The 27,357-nt window shown below is 48.4% G+C and overlaps 1 protein-coding gene and 1 non-coding gene across 2 annotated transcripts in view; both read left to right on the top strand.

The window, feature by feature from the left end:
- The window catches only part of LOC120843996 (protein tyrosine phosphatase domain-containing protein 1), a 170,543-nt gene that overhangs the window by 18,426 nt on the left and 124,760 nt on the right, over nt 1–27,357 (top strand). The gene's annotated exons all lie outside the window — the stretch shown is intronic.
- On the top strand, nt 15,268–15,340 carry Trnak-cuu. The gene has a single exon. It is a non-coding gene; the product is annotated as a tRNA-Lys (tRNA).

The raw sequence follows: 27,357 nt of genomic DNA, 5'->3' as shown, positions 1-27,357 counted from the left end.
ATGGTGCTGCGCTTTCGTTTTTGTTCGGCCTTTCATCTCACTACAGGAAGTTTAGTAGCACTACAGGAGGTTTAGTAAGCCAGTGACCCCTAAGAAAGTAATAAAGTGCCTCAGAGCCCTCTCGTTCTTTGCTCTGGGTCCTCTTGGCCGTAGCATTTCTTCCTCAGTGTTGCAAGGTAATCCGAGGGCGGTGTACCTTGCACGAAGCTCTGTTCTTTGGTCATCCAGCCTCGTGCAGTGCGCCAGGAGATGTGCTGCGTCCGCCGGTACACTGCATTCTTCACAGTTGGGGTCGATGTGCCTCCTGAGGCGGTGCAGCCAAACCGGGGTGAATGCGCTTCCCGTCCTGAGACGGTGCAGCACGGCGACCGTCGCCCTGTCTAAGCCACATGGGATCCTGGTTGGGCGTTCCCCCGACGCGATACCTGGGTCTGGGTGCAAGCTGGTTATCTTCCTCCGTATAAGGAGCTTGGCGTCTGCAAAGCGAGTAACCGCGGATGTCGGGCATGTGAGGTCCTTGTGTGCTTCTGATGTAAGCTGGTCGGCAATTTCGTTTCCAGAGATGCCGCAGTGACTAGGTAGCTACTGGAATGCCAGAGTGTGTCCTAGTTGTTTGAGTCTTATGGCATTATTCGCCACGACCAGCGCAAGTGGAGGAGCGCGATGAAGGCTCCCGAGCAGCGCAAGTGCAGCCTGGGAGTCGCTGAGGATGACCCACCTTCTTGTTGCGGTGTTCTTTGCGATAATGCCGCGCACAGCCAGGCCAATCGCGGCTAGCTCAGCGGTCGTCGATGAGGCGTGAAACAAGAGTTTCTCAGTGAGCCAGGTCGCTTCTGTTTGGAAGTACGCGGCCGCGGTGGCCGTCTTGTCGGTAGGGTGTACAGAGCCATCGGTGAAGATGCGCGTCCAGCCGTCGTAATGCCGCTCAAGGTGGTGTTCGGCGAGCTGCCGTGCAGTGGTAGTCGCTGCAGTTTTCTTGCTTCGCAGGTCCTCGATGTGGAGATCGACGAGGAGCGGGTCAGGTTCTTCGTGTCCTGTTGGGAGCTTGGGGATGATAGGCGGTGGGCCCGCGATGTCCACAAGTGTGGCTGCTTGTCTGCCAATTTCCGAATCTTCCCGTGCCGCGATTCTTCTCGCCAATGCGGTGGTCGAGAAGCAGTTGTTCATCCGTACTAGATGTGTCAAGGCTTGTTGCTGTAGTGCATTGGCGACGGTGTTGATGTTGGCCTCTACTAGTGTACGTTGGGATGACGCGCTGCGGGGGACACCCAAGCATACACGGAGTGCCACCCGTTGCACTCTTTCAATGTTTTCGAGTTGGGTTTGGCGGAGTGTAACAAAGGGCAATGCGTAAAGAGGCCGTGCAAGAATTAGTCCTCTACACATCTGGAGCATCATTGCCTGTGACGTGCCCCAGGTGTTGCCTCCTAGTGATCGGAGGATGTTTGTGTGTTTTTTCATTGCTAGGATGACATCTTGCACTGCTGGCCCCCAGGTGAGCCTTTGGTCAATTTTCAGCCCGAGATACGTTGCTGTTGTTTCGATATTGATCTGCTTCGTGCCAATGAATAGCTTTGGCCTGAACTTGTTGATTCTTCTTGAGGCATAACAGATAGCGACCGATTTTTCGCCAGATGTGTTAAGCCCAAGTTGTGCAAGTCTGTAGATGGTGTTCATGATTGCGCGCTGCACTTCCCGCACCATTGTCTGTCTTCGGTGACTTGAGGACGTCGCCCATAGCGCAACATCATCCGCGTATACCGCCATGTTGATTGGGTAGTTGGGTTTTTCGCCTACTTTGGCTGCTGTGGGTAGGGAGGATATGGCTAGAGAGAAGAGCAAAGGACTTATAACACTGCCCTGTGGGACTCCCCTGACGATCTTTCTTGGTTCGCTGAGGAGGCTCCCGACACGGACACGCATTGTTCTCCCACTCAGGAAGGCACATACATACTGGAATGGCCTTCCTCTTACGCCAAGTGTTCTTAGGGCTGAGATGATAGTTGTGTGCTGAACGGCGTCAAAAGCCTTACTTACGTCAAGGAAGACCATCACCGCGGACCATTTTTGTGCCTTCGCCTGTTCGAGCGCGCTGATCAGGTCCCCGAGGGCGTCAGCGGTACATCGATGGTGTCGGAATCCCGCAAAGCAGTCGGGAAGCGCTCGCGTCCCCTCTAGGTGGTAAACGAGGCGACGCAGGACCATTCTCTCCATCAGCTTGCCAAAGCAAGATGTGAGAGAGATGGGCCTGTAGGATGTTATCTCCCTGGCAGGCTTGTTTTGTTTGAGAAGTGGTACTGTGACGGCTTCCTTCCACGAATCGGGCAGCTGTGCTGTGCGCCAGATAGTGTTGATCTATTCTAGCAGAGCAGGGTGGTACATTTCATCGATGTTTTTCAATGCTTGATTGGTTATGCCATCCAATCCTGGTGACGAACGGTGCCGTGGAGATGAGCGCAGCGCAATTTGCAGCTCGTGTAGCTTGAAGTCAGCGTCTGGGCTTTGCATGGGAGGTGCCGTAGGCTGGCAGAAACTACTCCAATTTTGCGGAGCCTGGTCTGTTATTGGTGTGGTAGGAGCGGTGGTAAAAGCGTCCGCCAATAGCTCTGCAATGTTGAGAGGTGTGAGGTTTCGCGCTAGCCCAATGCTGAGCACTGGTGTTCTTGGAGATGGTCGCCTCGCGAGTGCGTTTGCCATTTTCCAGGCTTTGCTCCCGCCGGCGCTCTTGTGAAGTGAACCGCAGAGGAGCCTCCACTGGCGTCGGGCTAACTTCTTCCCGTGTCTCCTAAACTTTGCGTCTAACCGTCGGTACTTCGGGACGTCCTCGGGGCGGCCCGTGCGCCAGGATCTCCTCTGGGCCCTTCTTCTCTGAGCTCTTAGTTCGAGCCACTTGAGGTCCGGGTTAGGTCTCGAGCTGGGCACTTGTACAATCTGTGTTGCCGCTTCAAGTGCGTTCGAGATGACGTCCTCAGTGAGATCGATCCCTGACATGAGTCGCTCATCGAGCAGTGCCCGGTATTTGTCCCAGTGAACAACGTGGCATGTTTTGAGCTTGGACTTCGGAAGTTTTCCTATGATGATTGGAACGTGGTCGCTCCCCCAGCTGTCCAGTTCAGGTTTGGTGGGAAGTCGCAAGCTGGGCGATGTCAGGGTAAGGTCGATCACACTCCCGTGTACCCCGGCGCGAATGAATGTCGGTGTTCCGGCCGTCGTGTTTCTGAGTCCCACATTGTCGATGGTCTGTTGCAGGTTTTTCCCTCTCTGATCCGTTTTAGAGTCTCCCCATGTTTCCGAATGCGCATTGAAGTCCCCCGCGAATGCGATAGCATGTTTTGTGCGGGCACGTATTGCGACGAGAACAGTAGGATCCCAATGCCCTGAGGGATGTATATAGCAGCAGACCAAGGTTAACTTGGTTTTGGCAATCTCCATCTCTACTGCTACGAATTCAGAATTATCCGTGTTGAAGTCACTGAGATCGAGTTCAATCGGTGCATGCGAAGTATGGACAAACAGGGTCGTTTTTGGTACATCGCTTCCATTTGATGGGGTGCCGTGGTAATAAATGTAATCGGATAATCGGAGAAGGTTCGGTTGTATTCTTGGTTCCTGAATAGCGAGCGCGTCGTAGGTGTTATCTTGCAAGTGTTTTCTTAGCTCCGGTAAACGTTGCCGAATTCCATTGCAGTTCCATTGAAGGATGGACACTGGCGTTTGGCGTTGGTTGCTTCTTGTAGTTTTCTTATTGGTGGCTGCCATTGGGTGTGTGTGGACGTTGACTGCAAGCTACCTGATCGGGCATGACTTTTCGGCTGTAACGCGCATGTTGGGGATGTAGAAGCCTGTTGTAGTAGAAGGCGTAACCCACTATGTGTAAGATGTCTGACAATCTGAGTCCCTGCTTAGCCATAGCATTGACTGCCAGAGCCATGATGTCGCCGTAGAACTCTGGAAGTCGTGTGTTCAATCCGTTACAATTGCATTGGAGGGAAAAACAGGCATGGAGTTGAAGTCGAACTGTAGTTACTCTATTAGTGTCCCCTATCATGGTTTAGAATACCATAGAGATAAGAGACTCTAATGAAAGGATTGCTCTGATCACCTGATGAAGAGTAGATGATGATGATATTGAAGCCAATATTTTGCGGAGAGTGGTAAACACTAGCGTGATTATCGCTTTAAACGGAAAGGTTGGCTCTATTTCACTGCTTGCTTCGGTTGATACCGACGCACTTGGACGTGAAGGTGTGCGTGAAGTAATGGCTTTGATGTTTTGCTTCTCCCAAAACGATGATTTTTGGGGACCTTCTTGTGTGACTGTTGCGGCATCATCAAGAGTAGTGGTTGTGTTCCGGTTTTCAAGCGGAGGGAACTCTTCAGCAGTTGCTGGTGGCACAGCCTTGATGCTGGTGTTCTGTTGATGTTTTTCTTTCGGGGACGATTGCTTGCTTGTTTGTTTCCTAGCATGTATCGCCTCTTTTGCCTCGCGAAATGTCGTATTGTGTTCTAGCTTATATCTTGTCACCTCTGTCTCTCTTGCCTTGATCGGACATTCTGCTGCGTTAGAGGCATGGTCTCCTTGGCAGTTCACACAACAGAGTTTGGATTCACACATAATTTGAACCGGTCGAAACAGGCGTGTGGCTCAGTTCGCCTAAACTGGCAGAAAACAAACATGCCAAAGAGTACACGCAACCTTGGTGGGCACCTACTAGAACCCGAGGCAGATAAAAAGTATCGCGGTTGTCCTTTTTGGTTCCGTCGCGGGTTTTACCATGTACTGCTAGTAAACAGTTGGCAGCTGGCGTCGTGCTCGAGGAATTTAACCAAATCTCCAGAAAAGCACAGGAAGCTACACACAGGCGTGAGTTGACTGGAATGTTCGCCGGACGAGATACTCTTGTCATCTTTTATTGTGCGGTTCAGTAAAGAGCGTGTTCTCATTAAAGGTGTGATCGATCAGTTCTGCGTGCAGATCAGCTGCAAATGGCCTCCTCGGTTCCGCCGAACTTGCACGCCTGTCATACCCAATTTTTTTGCTTTCAAGTGCAGTGAAGTATTAAGCATTGAACCCCACGATTGAGGCCGGACAGGACGAACGTACACAGATATCTGGGATCATGCCCGTGTACTTGAGTATTTCTTTGTCTTGGGATATATGATTCGCCTTCTCTGGTTCATTTGGCACATTTCATCGAGCATACTCGATAAAAAATGCTTCAAACAAGTTATGTCATCCAAGGTGGAGCACTTTGAAGGGGACTAGGATTTCAGACCTCTGGACACGCGTTCCTTTTACCTATATAAAAGATTCCAAGTAAATTTCCAAAAATAAGGCGTTGGCAAACATAAACGTGCCATTTAATTTAGATTTTTTTTTTAGGAAAAGTACTGCTGGAGAAGCCAGCAGGTGCAGCGCAGAGAACTATATTCTCGGTGTTCTTTGGTGCTTGAGGCCGGTTCAGACACTTGAGCTTGAATGCGTATGACAGCGTTGCATCGAGAACCGAAAGCGACTCACCGGCACATCTGTGCTTCGTATGAAGCGTGGAATCCAATTCAAGGAATCGTCTTGGCACGCGATATAAGCAGCAGGGATGTCCTGGGGGGCTATGTTGCGCTTTTGCACTCCCAGGAGACTAGGGAGACGGAAGTGACGTCAACAACGCAGCAAATGCAGACTGGATGTTGATTTCGTTTTCTTCTGTCAACATCCAATCTGCGTTTGCTCTAGTCGTTGACGTCACTTCCTTCCTCCAAGTCTCCTGGGAGTGCAAAAAGCGCAACATAGCACCCCTGGTTTCTCGCTGCCGCAACGCAGTCAAACGCAACTGTCTGAACCAGGCTTCAGATAATTTAGCATACGTATTTCGCGTTCGCTGTAGGTGAAGGCACGGGCCCGAAAACGGCAATTCTGCACTGTCCTCTTGGCGCGAGCGCGAGCGCATAGAAAGCATATTTGAAAGACACGCCCTTGAGCAGAAACAATTGTAGCGAAAAGAAGAAAACTGAAACAACGCTTCGGGGAGGACCGGCGGACGGGCTTCGCTAAAATCAACTGCGCGCGCTCAGTGTACTCAACATTTACTCAACCGCCGCTGAAGTCATTCGGATATGTAAAAAGAGAAAAGAAAATGCATCAGCGTGTTCAGAAAGTTATGATAGCTGAAATTGGTTTCGATAATTAATACAATTAATTAAACATGATTCTGTATCTTTGAAGTGTAGGCAAGCGAGAAAACGAAACTGATCAAAACGTGACGTGTAGCGACTATTCAATTTGATTTATAACCTGTAGTTTTTTGCAATGGATTACATTAGAGATACGAGGGCTTTCGTAAGGGCAGTAGAGGAAAATAATATATACGGCTAAATCTTGCACAGTCTTTTCGTATTTATGCAAAATATGACAGTGGTCACCATCCTAATCGGTCACAGAAAATACAGCAGTATATAAGCTGGTGGTATCGACTATACTCGTTTTCACCTTAAGAACCGAAGTAAAACAAGTCCGGCTGGTGGCGGAGTGTTCTGGGTTTCCACCAATGAAATGCCGCGATATCGCGTAGACTTAACCACTCTCCGTCGGGAGGTGGTGGGATCCACAATTAGAGACCGAAACCAAAACGAATTTAGCACTGAAGCATCCTCTAATGGCAAAAAGCTAGAACATACCTCGTTAAATAGCGTTTGTTTCTGATAAACATGCTTATGCTCTGCACAATTTTGCATCGCTTCTTTAAACTGTCTTCAATAAACATATCTTTGTACATCTAACATTGTTTATACCGTCTGCTTTCTAAAAACACTATGAGAAAAAAAATCAGTATGTGCCAGTTTTAGCGCATTTACAATTTTTAACGGCAACCATGGAGCGCTAAAGCAAAGAGATCGGCTGACATCATTGACATCGCCGCAAACTTGATGAACTGGGATTAATCAGAGCTGCTACCAGCCACGAACCTATGTTTGCATAGTTTATTCTGTCCTAATATACCTTTGTTTACGTTATTGCGTTGACGTTCATGTGTATGTATTGAGTGGGCAATCGGTTTCTTTGTGTGTCGCGGTGAATTTCAATTTTTATTCTTTAATTCCGTTTTCTTAAGTTCCGTGGTGTGGGGACGGTGGTACAAATCCTGATTATAAGCAGAAACAGCGTGGTTGATGTGAGATACGTTCTTACAGGATCCCATCAAAGCTTCTGCTTGTTGCCAGAGTGGCCCTGTGTGAGGATGGCGATAAGAATCCCGATTATAATCTGAAACAGTATGGTGGATGAGAGATATGTTTATTGCCAGAGCGACCCCAAGGCATGTGGATGGCATTTTGTGAGTTTACTTTCCCAAAAACTGCCTGGGGAACTGATCGCTGCAGTAAATGAGCTATCTCAATGAAAGACTGGGCTCAACATGATGTTTAAACCTCAAAATGAGGTGTAAGCGACACCGATTATGCATGAGATGAGCAAGTGAAATGTTAAGCTCAGGGTCACATTTCAGATCAATGGTCGACTTTCGGCATGCCGCCAACACTACGTCTTCCTTCTTGAATGAAAACGACCCTTAAAGTGTAATTGTATGCATATATTTTTAGAATGCAAAAGGGCAAAATGGCGCCTGACACCTTGCTGTAATGGGCAAATTAGCGAGTGCAGTACAACAGCATTTTCTTTTTTGTGGTGTGAATCTTTGTACACAGTGGGATACATACAGCTGATTTCAGAGACCTCGAGAAGCCATGAACAAGGCTATTACGTAATGAAAGGTAGAATCACGACAACAACATGACACTGGAGGTTAGGCGTGTATGAAGTCGGGAATCTGATTTTGCAGTATGTGAATGGTCCTTAAAATGGCCGCTCTGTGTTCTGGGGTATGACAGAGTCAGTTTTAGCCACTTTCAGAAAAGAACATGTCCTAGGGGGACATTAGTTCACCGTCAATTCCATTCTAAAGGCTCAACACCGGAGATCTCTTCACCCTCATCCTCGTTGTCAGTTTCGTCGTCGTCTCCACTCTCCTCCTCCGTGTCGCTTGCATCGAGGGGTATGATGACTGGCTCGAGGTTCGACTCTGGGACATCACATTCTCGAAACTTCGCCTTCATTTTTTTCACATGCTCTACACAGTCATGCCAATGGACAGCTGTTACGTCGTCCACTGCTTCCCTCAAGAGCCGCTCGGCGTCATTGGGCTTAAATGTGATGTTCTTGGAGGCGACCTCCTGCTTGACTCGTGCCCATATCAACTCTATGGGATTTAGTTCGCAATGGAACGGTGGGAGCCTCAACACTGTGTGTCCGGCGTCGGTAGCCATGACGTCAACTTTGTACTTTGTGTAGCGATCCTTCACCGCTGCCACGATGCTCAGAAGGTCTTTTTTCTTCATTGTGGCAGTCCAGTCTAGGTTCTTGGAAGGGAGCCACTGCTGAATCTCGCCCTTCTTTGTTGCAGTTGTGGGAACAGCTTCAGCCTTTCTGCTGTGGTACGGCGCGTTGTCTCCCGAAGGAAAAATCCATCAATGTAACCCTGTTTGGCAGTCAATATTTTCTAGTGGACCGCTGACTGTGCCTGACTGTACGTCAAGCATGTCTGATTGGCCAACAAGTTACTCTGACCGACAGTCAAACTCCAGTCAGACTCCACTTGTCGGCTTTCTGATGGTTTCCTGGTGGCAGTCAACCGCCGCGAAATGCCATCAAGATGTCTTGGTGGCGATTCTGATTGTACATCGATTGCCTCTGACTGTATGTCAAAAAGCTTCGACGTGCAGACAGACGTACGGTCAAAGGACATAAAGTTCGTTCGGATATCACTATTTCGTCAAATCTATGAATACGAAAAATAATCTATGCACAAGAAAACTATTTCGGGACGTGAGCCCATAAAAGCGCTGATGTTAGAGATATGACACGCAGCCGACCGACAACCTTGATCAGAAGCCCGCCGAACGCCGCCAAACACGCCACTTCGCTTCGCCCATAGAGGCTTCGCCACTTCGCCGAGCTTTCATGAACGGTCGCTCTCGACTCGTTTTGTTTGCCCGCTTGCTCCAACCTGTCGATCCCGCCCGGGCTCTACAATGATTTATGTTTTAGTAGAATTTCTACTCGACAAGACCCAGCCTGTTGTTAGTTCCGACGATGTAAGGGACTTTAGCGGTGTAGTTGAAGACGACAAGGTGTACCAGGTCTACAGAGCCGGAGACGCGCGAACAAAAGGATCGTTCTACGACGCGAAAGTACTCTACATGGCAGGTGAGTAGAACTGAAGTACTGCGAGTGATGTACGAGTGCTTTGCATAACATGCTGAAGGCTTAAGGCCCGTTCACACGATGCATTTTTCTCGCGCATCTAGTGTCGCGAAACGTAGTTTCGCGAAATGGTTGCGCCGTCTGAACGAGTCCGAAAAGGACGCGCGCATCTAAAAAAAGTTGCGCGCACACTTCGCTTCTGGAGCTAGCTTTTGCTGAAACTTTGCCGAGTCCTGTCAATCACTCTGAGGGCGCCGCCAATGGCCGCTCAGAGACGCTCTCACGTGGTCTTTGAGGGGGGAGCGAGCTGTTTGAGAAGACCACCTCACTGCCGGTGTTGTAGCCGAGCCAAATCCGAAAAAAAGACCGAAACCACGAACGATGGATACTGCCGGCGCTTCCGCAAGCACGTCAAGCACCACTGAAGGAAAAGTGAGCAGCATATCGGAAAAAAATCCAGTGATGTGCGAAGGCGTAATTGGTGATGATGATAATTGGCGTCTATTTTTAGTCGTAATTAAGAAATAAAACCTTGAGACAAGGAAACAAAAAGGGACGTACACAGTACCGTCTCAAAACCAGCACAGCGTACAGTTCCCATTTACTTCCACAACAGTCTTCTTCTTTGTCAACCTCCATCCAAATTATACATATTCAACAGTAAATAAAGTAAATGGCAGAAAATGACAATTCAAACAACTAGTAAATGACAATTTAAGAGTAAATTAAGTAAATGGAAGTAAATGACAGCTGTATGCTGTGCTGGATTTAAGACGGTGGTGTGTATGTCCCTTTTTGTTTCCTTGTCTTAAAGTTTTATTTCTTAATTATGATTGCTCACCAGCTCGCCTGTGTTTTGACTCTTAGAATGTGGCGGGAGATGGAGAGCACGACGCTGAATGGCTAATGGTGATGACGATGATTTTGGCTTTCAACTGAAGCGCCACTTTATGGTCAACACCCAAACTATTTTCGCGAGTCTAAACGTCATCGTTGTTGCACGTGAAGCGGTACGTGTGAACGAGCACATTTCGCGAAACTTGAGTGTCGCGAAACTGTTGCGCGCCTAAAAGATGCATCGTGTGAACAGACCTTTAACTGCATTTGCAGCCGCAGCATCTCGTATAAAACAAATGATCGAATCGAGTTTCCAAAGTGATGGCATAGCATAGGGCAATAAAGAATAAAAATGGCATAGCATAGGGGTTAAGGTGTCCGATTTGTACGTAAGTGTCGCGGGTTCGATTCGCGGTGGTCCTGCTTTTTTTTTTCTCGGCGATTTTGTTTTATGGAGGCATTTGGCGATATTTATGAGTGCGTATAGCTTTACTCTTATATAAATGCTGCCCTTGTTGATGAAATTCCCTTGGCAGTGGCAGTCAGACGTCATCTGATGGACCATCAGATGACGTCTGATGGTCCATCACGTTCCACCAAGGCTGCTGACTGGCAGTCAGTGTCCCAAATTACGTATCTTGATGGAATTTTCAATAGGGCTATAACAATTGCGCTGTTAGGCTCGATGTGGTCTAGCAGACGAAGAAACCATGCTTCAAACCTGTTCGAGTCCATCTCATCGTGGTAGTCCCCCTTCTTCTTCCCACGGAACACGTCCAGGCAGCCGCACACGAAGCCAGTGTCACTACCTGCGTGGGTGACAATCACTCTTTCACCTTTTCCAGAAGGAACATTTTGCCCGGTCGTCAATCCAGACATGAAGGCTTGCCTTGCTGACTTTATGGTGCTGTCAGTCAAGACCTTGTCAACTGTGAGGCCGGCGTTCACCCAAGTCTCGTCCTGGAAGTAGATCTTGCGGTTCTGGGCTCTGTGCTTTCTGATTGCCCTCAAATACCGCCACCTCCACTCGACGATGTCCTCTCTCTCTATCAGGAAGGAGTTGCGATTCCGTTTATGTTTCTCGAAACCCATGTCCTTCGGCAGGCAATACAGGGTAGACCCGGAACAGGACGGCAGCACGTCGTCTTCTTGGAGGCGAGCGGCAATTTTCTTCAGCGTTGGGATCTCCCCCCGACGGAAGAAATTGTGCAGGCAGCTTCTCACGGCCGTCAAAGTGCACGCGTAGTGATTTGAAATCCTCTTCCTTTTCTCGGCGAATTTCGGGCGCTTCTTTGAAGGAGATTTCACAGCTCCGTTGACACGTTTGAAGCCACGCTTGATCTCGTAGACCGAGCTAACACTGATCCCCGTTGCGGCGGCCAGTCAGGTTGATGACTTCCACAACATTTTTTTCTTTGTACTGCCGCCGCATTCAAGAATAAACGTTCGAAACACACTGCCTTGTCTGGCTCGACAGGACATTTCCACTTGCGTGACGTTTGTAGTACACCCGAGGGGAAACGTCTTCAGGAAGGAGTGCTGACATCACAGACCGATCAGCCAGAGCTGTTGGAGTCGCCATTTTGGAAGGCGAGCAACAGCGGCTGGCCGGCTGGCTACGAACATCGATCCTCAGATCTTGTGAGGCGTTGAATTACGTGAATACACGCGTATACTAAGGATGTGTATTATTTATCCTACTGAGAATAACAAATTTATTTAAGCTTAAATAACGCTAGCATCCCAGAGAGCAAACTTTTATCGGAACTACTTCGCAGAACGGAATATGTGCGACGGCATGCGACCAATAAGCAGGGGACGAGGGGGACACACCCACTTTTTTCTTAAGCTGAAAACGGGTATAGTCGCGTATATAGGTATGTGGAGTGTCAATATCTCATGTTGTACCTTGTGCTGTTTGTGACCGCGTTAATGTACAATAATGTATGGTGTCTGCATATCGCGTATGTGTGAAGTGTGGTGTGGAATATGTAGTACGTGCATGTCAGGCGAGGCGCTCAGAGCGAAGACTGTTGGTTTCTTTTTTCTTAGTTTGAGCGCTGTCCGTTAGGTGGCGCGTGTCGCCGCCCAATTCAAGGAGTCGCGCGTTTATGTGTCTACTTATTTGAGTGAAAAGCATGGAGGCGCTCCATAGCTCCACGGAGCAGCCACAAAGGGTTCGGTTCTCGGTCTCTCGTCCCAGTGGGTTCAGTGGATCAGTCCCATAGCCAGTTGAATGGGTGTTCCGTGCAGTGAATAGGCGTGCACAGACACGGTGGGGATTACCGGAGACTTGAAAGTGGATAACGAATGCTAACAGGTGAGCAGGAGCCTTGAACGATCTAAACCGACGCCGCTTGAATCGGTAATGCCTCGCCTCGCCGCTGTCAACCGAAAACGCCGGATCACTTGCGGCAAGCACAGCAAGCAGATTCTCTGTTCAATAAATACATAAGTTCATTTGTCGCTACACGAGTCCTTCTTTGAATATTTTCTGGCCGCGAAGTAAATGCAGCCGGCCGCGCGAAAGCAGTCGCAGACAAACCCCCTCGAATGCCCCCCCCCCCCCCCCCTCACATCGCCGCCCCTACTCGTAATAGGTGCGGTGCCGGTGCTTCGAGGTGCGTTTTGGAGTGTTTTAGTGCGCACGGAAGGCAGCGAACGGGCATGCGCACTTGAGGATTCTATTTTAGCAGAAAGCAGTCCAGCTCGCTAGGCCTCACTCGTATTGCTCCACTGTCGCTTGCCAGCCGCCATGTTGCTTTTGGGGGTGCTCACTGTGACTACCTGTTGATTTCATGCCGCGTGACTACGCATGGGGTCGTTAGTATTACTAAAGGGGGGCAGCGATATCTGTGACGGCTTCTGACTACCCCAAATGTAGTACCGTACGACTACCCTTTTATTGAGAGCGTAGGCCATCCTCTCGACGTCGGCCTCGTCGCACCTTTGCTCGTGCCGAGACAATCTACATCACGCTTGCGGCGGATGTCACGTGCTCTCCCCTGGCTGCTCTCCGAACGCTTTCCAGAGTGGGCCGTTTATAATAAAAAATATAGCCACCAGGCTCAAAATAGAAATACGCCATTGTCATTTACCAATATTGTGGATTATGCTCATCCTATTTCTGAACGCAACGGTTATATTTCAAATTTTGTTGAAATATCCCTTTAAGTCTATACTCCGTTTCACTTTAAAAAGAGACCGACAGAGTATTTATGCTCGCCAAGGTTTTTACTTGTACATGACATATGAGAGCGCAACTACCCAGAACACAATTTGAGACTCGAAATTCGTTTTCTGTCCTCCCGAAAACCGGCGATCGAGAACTGGCCGGTTTGAGTCGCACTCACTCTCTTCTTCCTGGTCACGTACGGTTTTTTATGGTTTAGGCTGTGGTCGGATTGCCTTGCTGCATACCCGACCCGGAGGAATAACAGGGAGCCAACGGTTTCAACAACAAGAAACTACATTTAATGGGACATGGACGAGACGATTAACATAGTTACCAGCGACGCCTGAGTCCAGGCAGCGACTCTCCGTGCGCCGCCTCTGATCTGCCTTATCAAGGCGGCGCATCCGATGTGCGCGTGGCTGGCGTGACGTCGCCGCCACGCGGGAAAAGTTCGGCTTGAGCCTCGCAGTCGGGCAACTTGGCTTGGGAGCCGCCACGGCGCCCACACTTCCCCCCCCTCAAGCTTCGTCCGGCATGTCGATGACGGAGACGTTGTGGGCGTCAGGGGGTGGATGGCGCTGTTGGGCGGACTGACGTTGTAAGTCCGGCCGGCGCCTGCTGGACGAGCGCGGCGGCTGCTGACGAGCGCGGCGGCTCGGTCAACTTCAGCTTGTCGCTTGTTCGGGATCAGGGCTCCACCAGGTGGCTGCTTTGCACGTGGTCCTGTAGAGGGTGGCCGCGGTCCACGGTGAGACCGGCCGCCGTGTCGTTCAGATGGCGGGTGTGGCGACGGTTTTGTCCATGAGTCAGCTTCGTAGAAAACATGGAAGCAGACGACATGGGACTCAGTTGAGGGCTGAGTCTGACGTTATCTTCGGACCCCTTCCAGAAAGTTTGAAATAACGGATCTGAGGTGGGCACACAATCTTCTCCACCCTCTCTTGAAAAAGGGGCAGATCCGTGGAAGTAGAAAACTACCCCTAAAATGCGAGAGACGCAAAGCCAAGGAGACAAAAAAAAAAAAGGTTCCTCTCTCTTTGGTGTCACCGACGTCGCAGGTTATACCGCCGCCTTGGTGGAGACAAGGGGTTTCCGGAACGGGACTGCCGTTAGTGTCGTTCCGGTCCTGCGAGGGATCTTCGTCTTCTGCTTGAAAAAATCGTTTAAGGTCGGTGACATGAACAGGTCCGGATTCCTCACTAGACTCACAATGAACTAGTTTGTAAGCGAGTGGTGAGCACTTTTCACGCACGCGGAACGGACCTTCCCACCTGTTGGCGAGGGAGGCTGCGAAGCCTCGAGCGGCGTCACTCAGTGGGTGAGCACGCCGGAGTACAAAATATCCCACCTCGAACTGCAAGTCACGTCGCCCCTGGTTGTACTGTTCTGCCTGCTGTACTCGGGCGACGTCGAGATTTTCTCGGGCCTCTCGAAGGTTATCGGAGAAGCGCTTTCGCAGGTCTTCTGCGAGCTTCACGTAGGGGCTAAGCCTTCCCCCAGACTCTGTAGAAAGGAGACTGTTAAAAAGCGGAAACGCAAGCTCCTTGCCGAAATTCAATTGAGCAGGAGTGAGACCCGTTGACCGATTAGTGGTCGTACGGGTTGCGAATGCTAGCTCGGGCAGTTTCGCGTCCCAGTCCTTGTGGCGCTCTGTGTAGGCCACTAACATCATCTTAAGGTTCCGATTTACCCTTTCCGTGATGTTTGCTTGCGGGTGGTATGGGGAAGTTCTTTTGTGCTTGATTCCCAGCACCGCGCATGCGTTGACGAACACCTTACTCGTTAGATAGGAGGCATTATCGCTTACAAGCTGTGCAGGAAAGCCAAACCTGGCGAATGTTTCAAGTAGACACTCCCAGATTTTTTGCGAATCTAGCTTCCGCAATGGAAATAACTCAACCCACTTCGTGAAGTGGTCGGTTACCACGAACAAGTACTGATTGCCGCGGGTACTACGTTGGAAGGGGCCCATGACGTCACACCAACAAATCTGCCAAGGGCCCGGCTAGCTCTGTCGGTAGAGCATGAGACTCTTAATCTCAGGGTCGTGGGTTCGAGCCCCACGTTGGGCGCCATTGTGGTCGGATTGCCTTGCTGCATACCCAACCCGGAGGAATAACACGGAGCCAACGGTTTCAACAACAAGAAACTACATTCAATGGGACATGGACGAGACGATTAACATGGTTACCAGCGACGCCTGAGTCCAGGCAGCGACCCCCCGTGCGCCGCCTGATCTGCCTTATCAAGGCGGCGCATCCGATGTGCGCGTGGCTGGCGTGACGTCGCCGCCACGCGGGAAAAGTTCGGCTTGAGCCTCGCAGTCGGGCAACTTGGCTTGGGAGCCGCCACGGCGCCCACAAGGCACACAAACCAAATACCATCAAAGTTATGGGTCATCGAAGGCACACACTCAATATTAAATTGAGAACAAGAAATGATGAAACCCATTTTTCTGTGTCTCAAAAATCTGATACGTTGATTGAAAAAAAAAAGTTGCACAGAGTGCTGGAGGCACACTTTGCATTCTCTGCGCGATTCTCAAAATGGCGTCGTATCGCTGGAGTCGGGGGCTGGACGGCTGGACGAAGTGGACTACGCGATGGCGGCAGTCGACGGGCGTGGGACCTCTACTTCAATACTGCCGTTCACCCGGTAACGGCGAATCTGTCTAGCTTCGAAAGACAAATAGTTTACCGATTAAAACAATTTGGACTTCTTCCGTACGACAGGCTTGACCACCAAGCTGATTCGCAGGAAAACGTCGCCGGGTCGTCGCCCCTTCTCCTGGATGAAGACATTGCTCGTTTTACGAACACGAATTGGTAAAAACTTGAAAAACGCGCGAACGTCGAGCACAAAGGTCATGACGTTTGCGTTTTCTGTTCGACGTGCGACATGCGCACTATTCGGCTGCTTCGCATAACCATAAACACCAAGCGAAAAAAAAAAAAATAGAAAAACGCGGTTGTTGTTTAGTCGGCAAAAACACGACCACCCGCTCTCGAGCCAACAATAAGAGTGTGCTTTATTGTTGTCGTCTCCTTGCCACGAGATACCCCCCCTGTCAGCCGGCTTATTGAACATTTCCCCCTTTTAGTTCGCTGGCGGGAAATGTTACAAATTTAACCTATTCACCGGCTTCACTGTTCGTCCACTTCGGGTGGCTTTAAAGGGACCATGAAATTACCTTTTTACTTTTTTCAAATAACTTTTCCATTAAACCTTCGATGTTCACTGAACGCCGAATAGGCATCCGTTTTTGTTTCGGTTTATTAACTTCTGCACGAAGAAATATTGAAATATCGAGCGTTTCTTCCTCTCCAACTCGCCGCAAAACAAGCCGTGGCGTAATTTTGACGGTCGTGACGTGTTCTGGAAACGGAACAGGAAGTTCTCTCGGCAGTTGGAGAATGGGAGCGTTAGCGGCGAGCTGGCGGTGTGCCGAAAGGTTTTACCACAGGGATTTACTGCGCTGGTGGCGCCGATGTCAGTGACGTATTTTCTGAATCGGCACTTCTCATCACCGCGATAGCCATGGACACATCGCTGCTGAGCGAAATAAATTAGGTATGTCGCGCTACAGTGACAGCACGGCACTGGTCCCATGCGCCTGTACGCCTGTTGGAAAGTGCGGCGACTCTTCTGACGAAGACTCCAGTTCCTCGTCGGAATCGAACGACAAAGAGTGGCGACTTTAATGTAAGGAAGGTTCCCAACCAACGAAGTAGGGGGGCTCAGAGCGATAAACCGGTATCTCGTTCGCCAGAAAAAAGTGACCCCCACCTGGCCGCCGCCATGTTGTACAATTTCGATCACTAGACACGTGGTCGTACCTCGGCCTACAGCTCACCGTCTGGGCGGTTTCTCGTCCGCTAAGAAGCGACCAACCATTGCCACATTTTACAATGACAAAGATGTGGAACTGGTGTTAGGTGAAGGCCTCAAACTAAAGGGCACAACATTTGGCATATCGCGTGACTAGTCTGAGGCCGTCCGCGACAAACGCGTAAACAATTGCAGTTTTCAAAAACCATAAAAAAGGACGGTGACCGTACTCGCGTAACTTTTAACAAACTTTTTGTAAACCATGAATTACCTTTGCAAATGGGACATCGATACCAATGCCGCTGTGCTTGTTCCTTGGCCTACAAATGCTGCAGTTCTTGTTCCTCGGCCTTCTACAGCAAGATACACGCCCCCCATTCGTCAGACTCAAGTGTCTGCCTTGTCGCAATCGAAGCCTTGTTCCCTTATAGTGTTTGTTTTTTGTACACCAACATAAGAAGCATCTTCCCCAAAAGTGTCGCCCTTTCTTCACTCGTCGATTCATGCTCAGAATCACTGATCGCGCTTATTGAAACGTGGCTCAACGACACCCTTAAAAGGTTAAAACAGCGCAAAAAAGGACGAACAGGGTAAAGGACACAAACAGAGCTCTGTCTGTGTCCTTCTTTATCCTGTCCGTCATTTTTTGCGCTGTTTTAACCTGTTAAGTATGTTATACCAACTCGCCCAGGCTTCAACTTCATCAATGACACCGTTCACGATAACAACATTGTAGTCAGTGGGTCCTTTTGCGACTATTTTCACTGTGATGGGGTTCTCATTGCGTTGAGGGATGAGTTCCTTGTGGCCTTCATCCCCACTCAGTCTTTCCTCGAATGCATATTTGCCTCTTTGAAGTGTGGTTCCGCTAACGTAATTGTTGGTGTTTTCCACCGCCCTCCAGATATGAAAGAGGCATTCTCGTGTGAATTCTTTCAGATTTTGAGTGAAGTTTATATTAGGTTCCCTAACTGCGTGTTAATTATTTTTGGAGGTTTCAATTTATTTGCCATAAACTGGTCGACGCTATTTGTTGCGGCTACCGAAACAACGGCCCATGCTTTCCTCCAGTCTTGTCTAGACTTCTCATTATCTCAACTCATTACACTTCCCACGCGGCGTTCTAACACTTCTGCAAACGTTCTTGATTTACTTCTAACCAAAGATCCCGACGTCTGTTCCGACATGGTTCACCTAGACGAGCTCTCTGGTCATGATGTTATTACCGGCTGGATTATTCGTTCGCCTAACAAAAGTACCACCGATAAGCGGATCAGATGTTGCAGCAAAGCCGATTTTGATGGACTTAACTCCGACTTATTTTTTTTTCTCATCAGTTTCTGCATAAATTTATGTCGCGCGCAGTCGAAGAAAACTGGGTCTTGTTTAAGGATTCCTTTAGTAATCTAATTGACAAGTTTATTCTTATAATATAAATAAATGGCAAATATAGTGCGCATTTACTTGCTTTACAGCCTCGACGACAAAAAAAAAAGCGCCTGTTAAGGTTAGCAGGTAAGAACAAGCTATCAGTTTCTTGGCTCTGATACAAGAAGTGTAATAGTGATTGCCAGTCGTTTCTTAAATCCACCCGTCGTCAATTTTTTAATTGTGACTTGTTGTCTTTACTACTAAATAACCTGCGACGCTTTTGGCGTGTAGTTAATCGAAGTAGTCATCCTGAAGTGTCTCTCATCGATAACAACGGCGTTTAAGTTCCACAGTCAGAGTGTGCTCAGATCTTTAGTGAGTCATTTTCATTGGTGCTCACTAGTGAGGACCAGAGGTCGGCATTTTAGGTCGCCCTCACTCACCCTCACCCCCACAGTCACACTCACCTAAGCCCCTCACTCACCCTCACCCTCACAACTACACTCACCTTCAGCCCCTCACTCACCCTCATCCTCACAGTCACACTCACCTTCAGCCCTTCACTCACCCTCACTGCACCTCACGGCCCTCACGCCCCTCACTCACTCATGGCCCTCACGCCCTCACCGCCCTCACGGCCCTCACGCACTCATGGCCCTCACGCACTCATACCCCTCACACCCCTCACGCACTCATGGCCCTCACGCCACTCACGCACTCACCGCTCTCGCGGCCCTCACGCACTCATAGCCCTCACGTCCCTCACCGCTCTCGCGGCCCTCACGCACTCATAGCCCTCACGTCCCTCACGCACTCATACCCCTCACGCCCCTCACGCACTCATGGCCCTCACGCCACTCAGGCCCACTTCAGATCGGGCAATTTCGCCCAGAAACTTGACACCGCAACACCAGTAACACGGGCCACCCGCATTCACACGCAGCAACCAATTGCTGCAATTTGCCGTCATCATCACGAATTGTTTTTCTTGCACTATTTAGACACACAATTACGCGCTATAAACGTGGTTTTATGCATTTAAATCTCGTTGAGAATACTAATGCATCTTTCTAAAACACTTTATTTCCAAAAACGATAAATTTCAAACCAGAACCAAGTCCTTTGTTGTCATCATCACCGGCACGAGGTATCACGTGAAAATATCGCGTCCTTGATTGGATGCAGCCGTGTCAAACGTCTTTGAATTGCTCGGAGTTGCTCGCTTGTTTCGAGCCGGACCCGATCTCAGCAATTCGTGTCGATCTAGGGCACGGTGATCTAGGGAAGCTGGGGAACAACTCACCAGAAACACCAAAATTGCTCAGAAAGTTGCTCCGTGTGAAGGGGGCATCACGCACTCACCGGCCTCACGCCCCTCACGCACTCATGGCCCCCACGCCACTCACACACTCACTGCCCTCACGGCCCTCACACCCCTCACGCCCCTCGCGCACTCATGACCCTCACACCCTCACGCACCCACCGCCTTTACGGCCCTCATACCCCTCACGCACTCATGGCCCTCACGCCACTCACCTCCCTCACGCCACTCACCGCCCTCACGCCCCTCGCGCACTCATGGCCCTCACACCCCTCACGCCCCTCACGCACTCACCGCCCTCACGGCCCTCACGCACTCACGGTCCTCACAGCCCTCACAGCCCTGGCAGCCCTCACGGCCCTCACTCACCCTCACACTCATGAATTTTCCTGATTCAGAAACTCACTCACCCTCACCTCACCTGTGAAGATGAGGGTGAGTGAGGGTGAGTGAGGGCCCTCATGAGTGAGGTTTGCCGAGGTATGGTGAGGACCACTCCCACTTTTGGCAGGTTTTGTATTATGTCTATGTCTGAAATAGTCATTGAAAAGGCCGGTATTTTGTCTCTACTAAATCAACTTAAAATATCTTCTGCCCCTGATCGCACCGGTTTAAATAACAAGATGCTTAAAAATACTGCCCAAGGCCTTTCTTGCCTCTTAACAGCCATTTTCTCACAGTCATTTTCTATAGGTCTAATTCCTCAAGACTGGCGTATACACTCTTGGAAAAAAGGGTATGGATAGTCCTCCCTTAGGGGAGGAACGGTCTTGTAACCTATGTTCCTTTAGAAAGGGAGAAACGTTCGTCCCTGAAGCAGGGGAGCAACGTTCCTCTGTCGCTTGCATCTCAATATGGCGGCCCCGAATCGAGCAAATCGAGCCCAATAAGGCTTAACCAGGACGCTACGTCTCTTGTACGGGACGAGAGCAGCAGCAAATAAAAGCGTCACACGAGCTTTCCGCAAACTGTGTTTATTTCCGAAGCCAGATTCCCCCCACAGGTACAGAAACTTGCGTTTCGAAAGCAGTTACTCAGTCTTCTCGTCGACAGCACTGCGATGTTAAACGGAGACAACCGATACCCAGTTACTTCGCGCACTTTGAGTCTTACCTTTGGTGTTCCTCGAGTCACAATTCCTTCGTCAACCGCACATCACAGAGAAGGGCAAACTCAATCCGCGAAACCAAAAGCCGCTCTCGAAAGAACAAACTTGAAGCCACTGTTTATCGCGTAGCGTGAAAGGTTAAATCGCTAGCCACCAGATGGCGGGGTCAAGCAGAGTAATTGCAAGCAGCTAGGCTAGGTGGCGCTTGGTACCGCCCAATTCATGTTCTACAAAAAATAATGTATTTTCTTCAGGCCACTACTGCGCTTCAGAGCCGCTCTTCTGCGCTTGGGGATCCTCTACTATACACACACATTACACTTATTATAAACATTAGGTGAACATACATTGAGCACATACACGGCACACACACAAATATCAATACAACGGAACACCATACTAAAACACTACACCCGTGCTCTGCGTTTCCGTCTTTTATACTGGTCGTTTTGAACGCACGGAACTTTTCGGTGACTCCCCTAAGCAATAAAAAATATTCCCAGCATGTTGATTCTTTCCCAGCAATGTCATACCTCTGAAAGTATTTTAAATGGCTCAAGGGATGAATCTCTTATTAAAAGTAAACGCTCGATCAAGCCGTAATTATTTGAAAGCCTATAAATCGAGCCGCCCTAATGCGGTTCGAAGCCATGAGTTTGTTTCCCCACACGGCACGTCGTAGCCTGTATTTCTATTGGTTTTCTATTTGTGCTGTTCGCGCAAAGCTGCAATTGCCGTCTTGAATTAATCTCTGTAGAGCGGATATTCACTCAGCTGGAAGTGATGCTTCACATGCTGAGAAATCGCTTTTCGATCATCTTGAATGCAGCCAAAGCCGCGACTTGCGGCAGGAGTTCAGTGTACGGAGCTACGCCGTGGCGAGCCCAAAAACGTCTAGCGCTCATCCCAGCGCGCCACTTGGAAGGCACTTTCTCCAGGAACCGTAGTATATTTAAACAGCAAAATAAAGGGCAGCTTTTTTTTTTTTTCGATTTTACCTTCTATTGTTTTTTAATGCCGAAATTCCATGCTGTAAATATACGTACTTTCCGTCACGATTTCGTACTGTTCAGTCCTTGCCCCAGAGCGCAAACGCTCTCGGGGACGAGACAATTCCGACAGTCATATTGGCCATTGTACGATAGCGATAGGAGCTTCTACTGTTCAGACCAGCGTTCCAACATGACTATCCGCACGTTGATCGATTGCACATAATCCCTCAAGTGGTATTAAACTTTTTAATGTAAAGCGGAATGTCAACCTGCGACACCCCGCCCCCTCATCACGGCCCGACCAACGGCATCAATGCCCGACAGTTTACGATCTCATCTTGTTGTTACACCACTGATACGCGAACACACGGTCACATCGGCGATAATTCCAGTCTTCTGTTCACAACCCACAACACTGCCATCACAATGTTGCAGTTATGTTGCTGACACGCACAAATACAGAACCACGTTGAACGCCGGTTGCACTCGGCATCGGAAAACAGAACCGAACTCAGCGCGGAAGGCACCCAGGCAGCCGGCAGCAAAACCTGCCTGTCTTGGACGCAGTTCCTGCGGTTTCCATAACGTCGAAAACGTCGACACAGTTCCGCGTGGTTTCGCTACTGTAGCGACTGTAGTTCCGTCGGTTCGCCGCGCGCGCGAGTCCCGCAATCCGGAGACGGCCATCCCCCAGTGTACGTGGCACTGCTGGCACTGCTCCGCAACTTCGCTGTTTCTAGCGGCATCGTTTGCTCGTTTGATAAAATTAGTGATAAAAGCGTCAATGCAACCGAAATGTTCTGCACGTTTAGACTAGAAAACGGAATTACAGGCGGCCTTTACTGCCGCTGAAGCTCAATGAACTCAACAGCTATTTATTAAACAACGTGCGCGACCTGCTCGAAAAACGAAACCGAAAGAAGGTGAGTCGGGAGGGCGAAAGCTTTCTCTCGTCTGCCTGGAGAAGGAGAAAAACGTTTCGTTCCTCCCTTCTGCTCGTGTCCGGTTGGGGGCGCGTCAGTAGAAGGGAGGAAGACGCGCCGTTGCTACTTTTTTCCTCCATTTTTTCTTAGAGTGTAGGTGAGGTAATCCTCATCTCCAATTCCGGTGATCGGTATTCCTAACTCAACTATCGACCTATCTCACCAACCAGCGCTATTCCTAAACTTCGTGAGCACATCACACATTCTCAAGTCATGCGCTGTTTAGAGGACCATAACATGACAATAACATTACTTTCAAGTACCAGCACGGTTTTCGCAGGGGTTACTGATGCGACCCTCAACTTGTTGGTTTCGTTCACGACTTATATACATCTCTTGTTGCTGGTTTACAAGTTGATGTGAGTTTTCTCGACTTCTTGAAAGCTTTTGACCACGTTCGCCATCACATGCTTTTACTAAATATTTTCACAGCTTAACATTCATCCTAATGTTCCCTCATGGATAAAAGACTTTCAACTAGACTTCAGTTCACTTCCATTAACAATTTCAACTCCTCTTTCGTCCAGGGGAGCCTGCTAGATACATTACTTTTTCTGATATGCATTAATGACCTACACACTTGCGTTCATCTCATGTCCGTCTTTTTGCTGACGACTGTGCCATCTACCGTAACATCTCTTTTAACGCCGATCACCAAGCCCTCCAATCGGACCTGGACCAGATAACCACGTGGTGTTTTCCGTGGCTAGTGACCCTCAACCATAACAAAACAAAACATATGTCGTGTACAAAATGCTCCTCTCAGATTCCAACCTCTTCCCTTCGGAATAACAACGCTGTCGAACTCACTTCTACATATAAGTACCTGGGTGTCCACTTTCGGTCTGATTTATCTTGGCACTACCACATTGATCTTACCCTCGTTCCTGCTAACCGTTCTCTTTAATTCATAAAACGCAATATTAAACAAGCACCCGCTCATTACGAAACCTTGCTTATATCACTCTAATCCGCACCAAACTTGAATATGCTTCCGCCATATGAGATCCTGAACAAGCCTACATTATAAGTAACATCGAGCCCCTGCAAAACCGTTCTGCTACTTCATTTGTTCCGACTACTCTCCATTTTTCAGTGTCTCCGCTTAAAAAAAAAATCAAGCTGAGTTGCATGACTTATCACGCCGCCGTAAACAGGCCTATCTGTCAATATTTCATCAGATCTATCACCATGGAGAAGGGTGGTGAGCTGGGCTAGTTGGTAAGCATTATACATGGTTAAAGTCAGCGTTTCGCTGACTTTAACCATGTATAATACCATCACCGTGCAACACTTCGCGACGACATTTTTCTTAAGACACAGCCATTGTCTTTCCACGTCTGGATCATTCATTTAAAGTAACGCGCGTCACATGCTACTCATCTACATAGATATGTCTAGCTGCCATGAGCTCGTGCGCAGTTATATTAGTACTTAGGATTCTTTTTTGTTCCTTGTTCTCATATTGTCTTTGTATACTTTGTGGTTTTTCTTGTGCAATGATATATTTGCTTGCCTCCCCCCCCCCCCCCCCCCCCCCCCCCCCCGATGTAATAACCTCACACAGAGGGCCTTTAGGGGTATTTTGAATAAATAAATAGAAGAATAAATCCTGTGGCTTTTACGCAAAACGGAACTGAGATTGGTATTGCGATCGCTGTAAAAACGTTATTAAACAATTTTTCCAATACTGGTAGCCCCAGGGATCAGTGTCCTGCTCCGATAAAAACCTAAAGTACAGCATGGCAGCTGATGGCATCTAGCAGAGGCATTGCGAAGCTGCCCCAGTTTTCGTCGTAAAAGCACATTTTTGGTCTTAAAACAAAACAAAACATAACTTATCTGATTATTTGTGCGCGGTACTTCGTTAAAATCTAAACGTAAAACAATAAGGTCACGTGTCTAGTCGTCAACATGTGCAACATGGCGGCGGTGAATGTGGGATCACTTTCAGCTGCCAGTTTATCACTCTAAGGCCCTCTACCACGTTGTTCCGAGCAAGCATACACGGATGACCTTGGACCTGGGACTCTCAAACAGATGAGCGTGCACCAAGTGCTTAGACGTCGTTCCTCTAGTGGCATGCAGCAGTCGTTTCTTTTTAAGTTTCGGACTACACAAACTGTACTTCGGGCAAAATTTTCCCGGGTTGAGTGGCGTCACGCGTGACGCGGCGAGAGTAAAATTTCGCCTCTACATTTGGCGGGGAATTTTTCTGCTAAATTTTGTGGCTAAAGTTTTCTGCTGAATTGACCGGAAAAATGTTTCCGCTAAATGTAACGAGAATATTTGCCCGCTAAATTTAGCGAAAACATTTTCCCGCTAAATTTAACGGAACAATTTCCCCGCTTAATTTTGCGGAAAAAGTTTCCCCGCTTAATTTTGCGGAAAACGTTTCCCACTAAACTTAGCAGAAAAATTTCCCGGGTGAAGTGGCGTCACGTGTGACGTCACGAGAGTAAAATTTATCGGGGAAATTTTCCCGCTAAATTTACCGAAAAATTTTCCTCTCTAAGTTTAGCGGGAAAATTTCCACGCTAAATTTACCGGTAAAATTGTTTCGCAAAATTTAGCAAAACATTTTCCCACAAAATGTAGCGGGGAAATTTTAATCTCGTGACGTCATTACGGGACACGTCCCATAATGCAACGCGCGGTCACGCCGACGCCGACAGCGACGGCGACGCCGCTCAACCCGGAAAGGGGCGCCTAGGAGCTGCGCTCCAAAACTTTGCACTTCCCAGTTGACCCAGCACGTGATCTGTCACCTGAAGCAGATGGCGTTCTGCTCCATGTACTTGTTGAGCTCTGTGAAGTCAACTCATATCCTATAGCTACTGGGCTGTTTCGACACAACTACCATCGCTGAGCGCCATTCGGTCGCCTCGTTCCTACTTTCAATCTCTCCCATTAAGACAATACTCTCGAGCTCTTCCTTGATCTTCTCCATTAATGGAATCGGAATTCTCCTTGGTGTGCTCAGAAATAGAAGACCTGCATCCTCACACAACGAAATCTTGTAAGGAGTTCCGAAAATTAACTTTTTGGATCAACTGGCTCTCCGTTTGATTGGAGAAACTCACTCAGTCGTCTGACTGGTCTCAATGTCACAAAGTGGCGTCTCGACAAAAGTGCCTCATCGCCCATCACTCGTCTCTTTTTTTCTTTTTGAGAAATTTCTGTTTTTGCTATTCCAAGTACGTTGTTCGGCTGGGCCCCATTCCTACTCGTGTGGCTCCAACCAAACGCAACGCGTGCAGGTGTTGCTTGTAGATCGTTTCCAGAATCGCACTGATGTCGGCTCCCGTGTCCAGTTTGAAAGGTATGTCCAGTTTGAAAGGTACAGTATGAACTGTGTCCAGCGCAACCCTCCAGACATCATCTTCGGCTGACTTCATGACACTAAGAAATGCGGGTTCTTCTGCCGTGACTTCTCGTACTGTCTTCGAGCTGCGGTATACCTTTGCAAAATGCTCAGCTTTCTCAAACTTTATTTATTCATTTATTTGAATACCTACATCACCCAGAAAGGAATTACAGTAGGGGGCACACAAAAACAGCATACATAATTAAAAAAATTATAACAAAACAAATATAAAACGTCGTTATACACAGATACAGACACAACGTACCATTCAAGACTCGGTGACGCTATAATATAATACATTAAAGAAATAACTGGATTTTTTCAAAGAACAACTGCGGCACTGTAATTTATACAGCGTGATTGGGTAATTTCTCCAGTCATGAATAGACCGTGGAAAAAATACTTATAAACAGCACTTCTGCATATATATGGACGAATCTTCTTTGAATTACCTGTTCTGAGAGAAACGTAAGCAGGCTGCAAGAGATATGTTGATTTACGGATACAAGTGTTGTCATGAAAAATGTTAAATAAAGGTTTCAAACGGAGGCATTTGCGGTTTTGGCTCAGAGGCGTCCAGTTAAAAGACGACCTAAGTTACACTTACTCTGAAATTATAATATCCCGTAACAAACGTGGCACCACGATTCGGTATTTTTTCAATCTGATCTTCCAAATTAAGCCTATACGGGTCCCAGATTGTACAAGCGCATCAAGAATAAATCGTACACGTGAGAAATACAAGGTTTTCTTTAGCGACGATAAGGCCAACCTAAAATTGCGTTAAATGTAACCTAGTGACCGACCAGCCTTTGCACTGATATAGTTAACATGTTTGTTCCAAGTGAAATTTGACGAAAAAATACCTGCTAAATATTTAGCCTCTGTTAAAAGTTCAACCGGCGACACACCAATAGTGTATAATGAGGGAAAAAAGTTGGATTTAATGATGAACCTGATTTAAACACATTTCGATAGATTAGAAAGAAACATGCTCAATTGAAAACACCAAGCCTCAATCTTATGTAAGTCGCTTTCGAGAGCAAACATATCAGTGTTAAAAGAGACGCAACTGTATAAAACACAGTCGTCGGAATATGATCCTATGCTACAAATAAC

The sequence above is a fragment of the Ixodes scapularis genome, unplaced genomic scaffold, assembly GCF_016920785.2.
Source record: "Ixodes scapularis isolate PalLabHiFi unplaced genomic scaffold, ASM1692078v2 ptg000005l_1___fragment_3__unscaffolded, whole genome shotgun sequence".
Lineage (NCBI taxonomy): Eukaryota > Metazoa > Arthropoda > Arachnida > Ixodida > Ixodidae > Ixodes > Ixodes scapularis.
The sequence above is the reverse complement of the archived record's forward strand: the minus strand, read 5'-3'. Positions and strand labels throughout refer to the sequence as shown.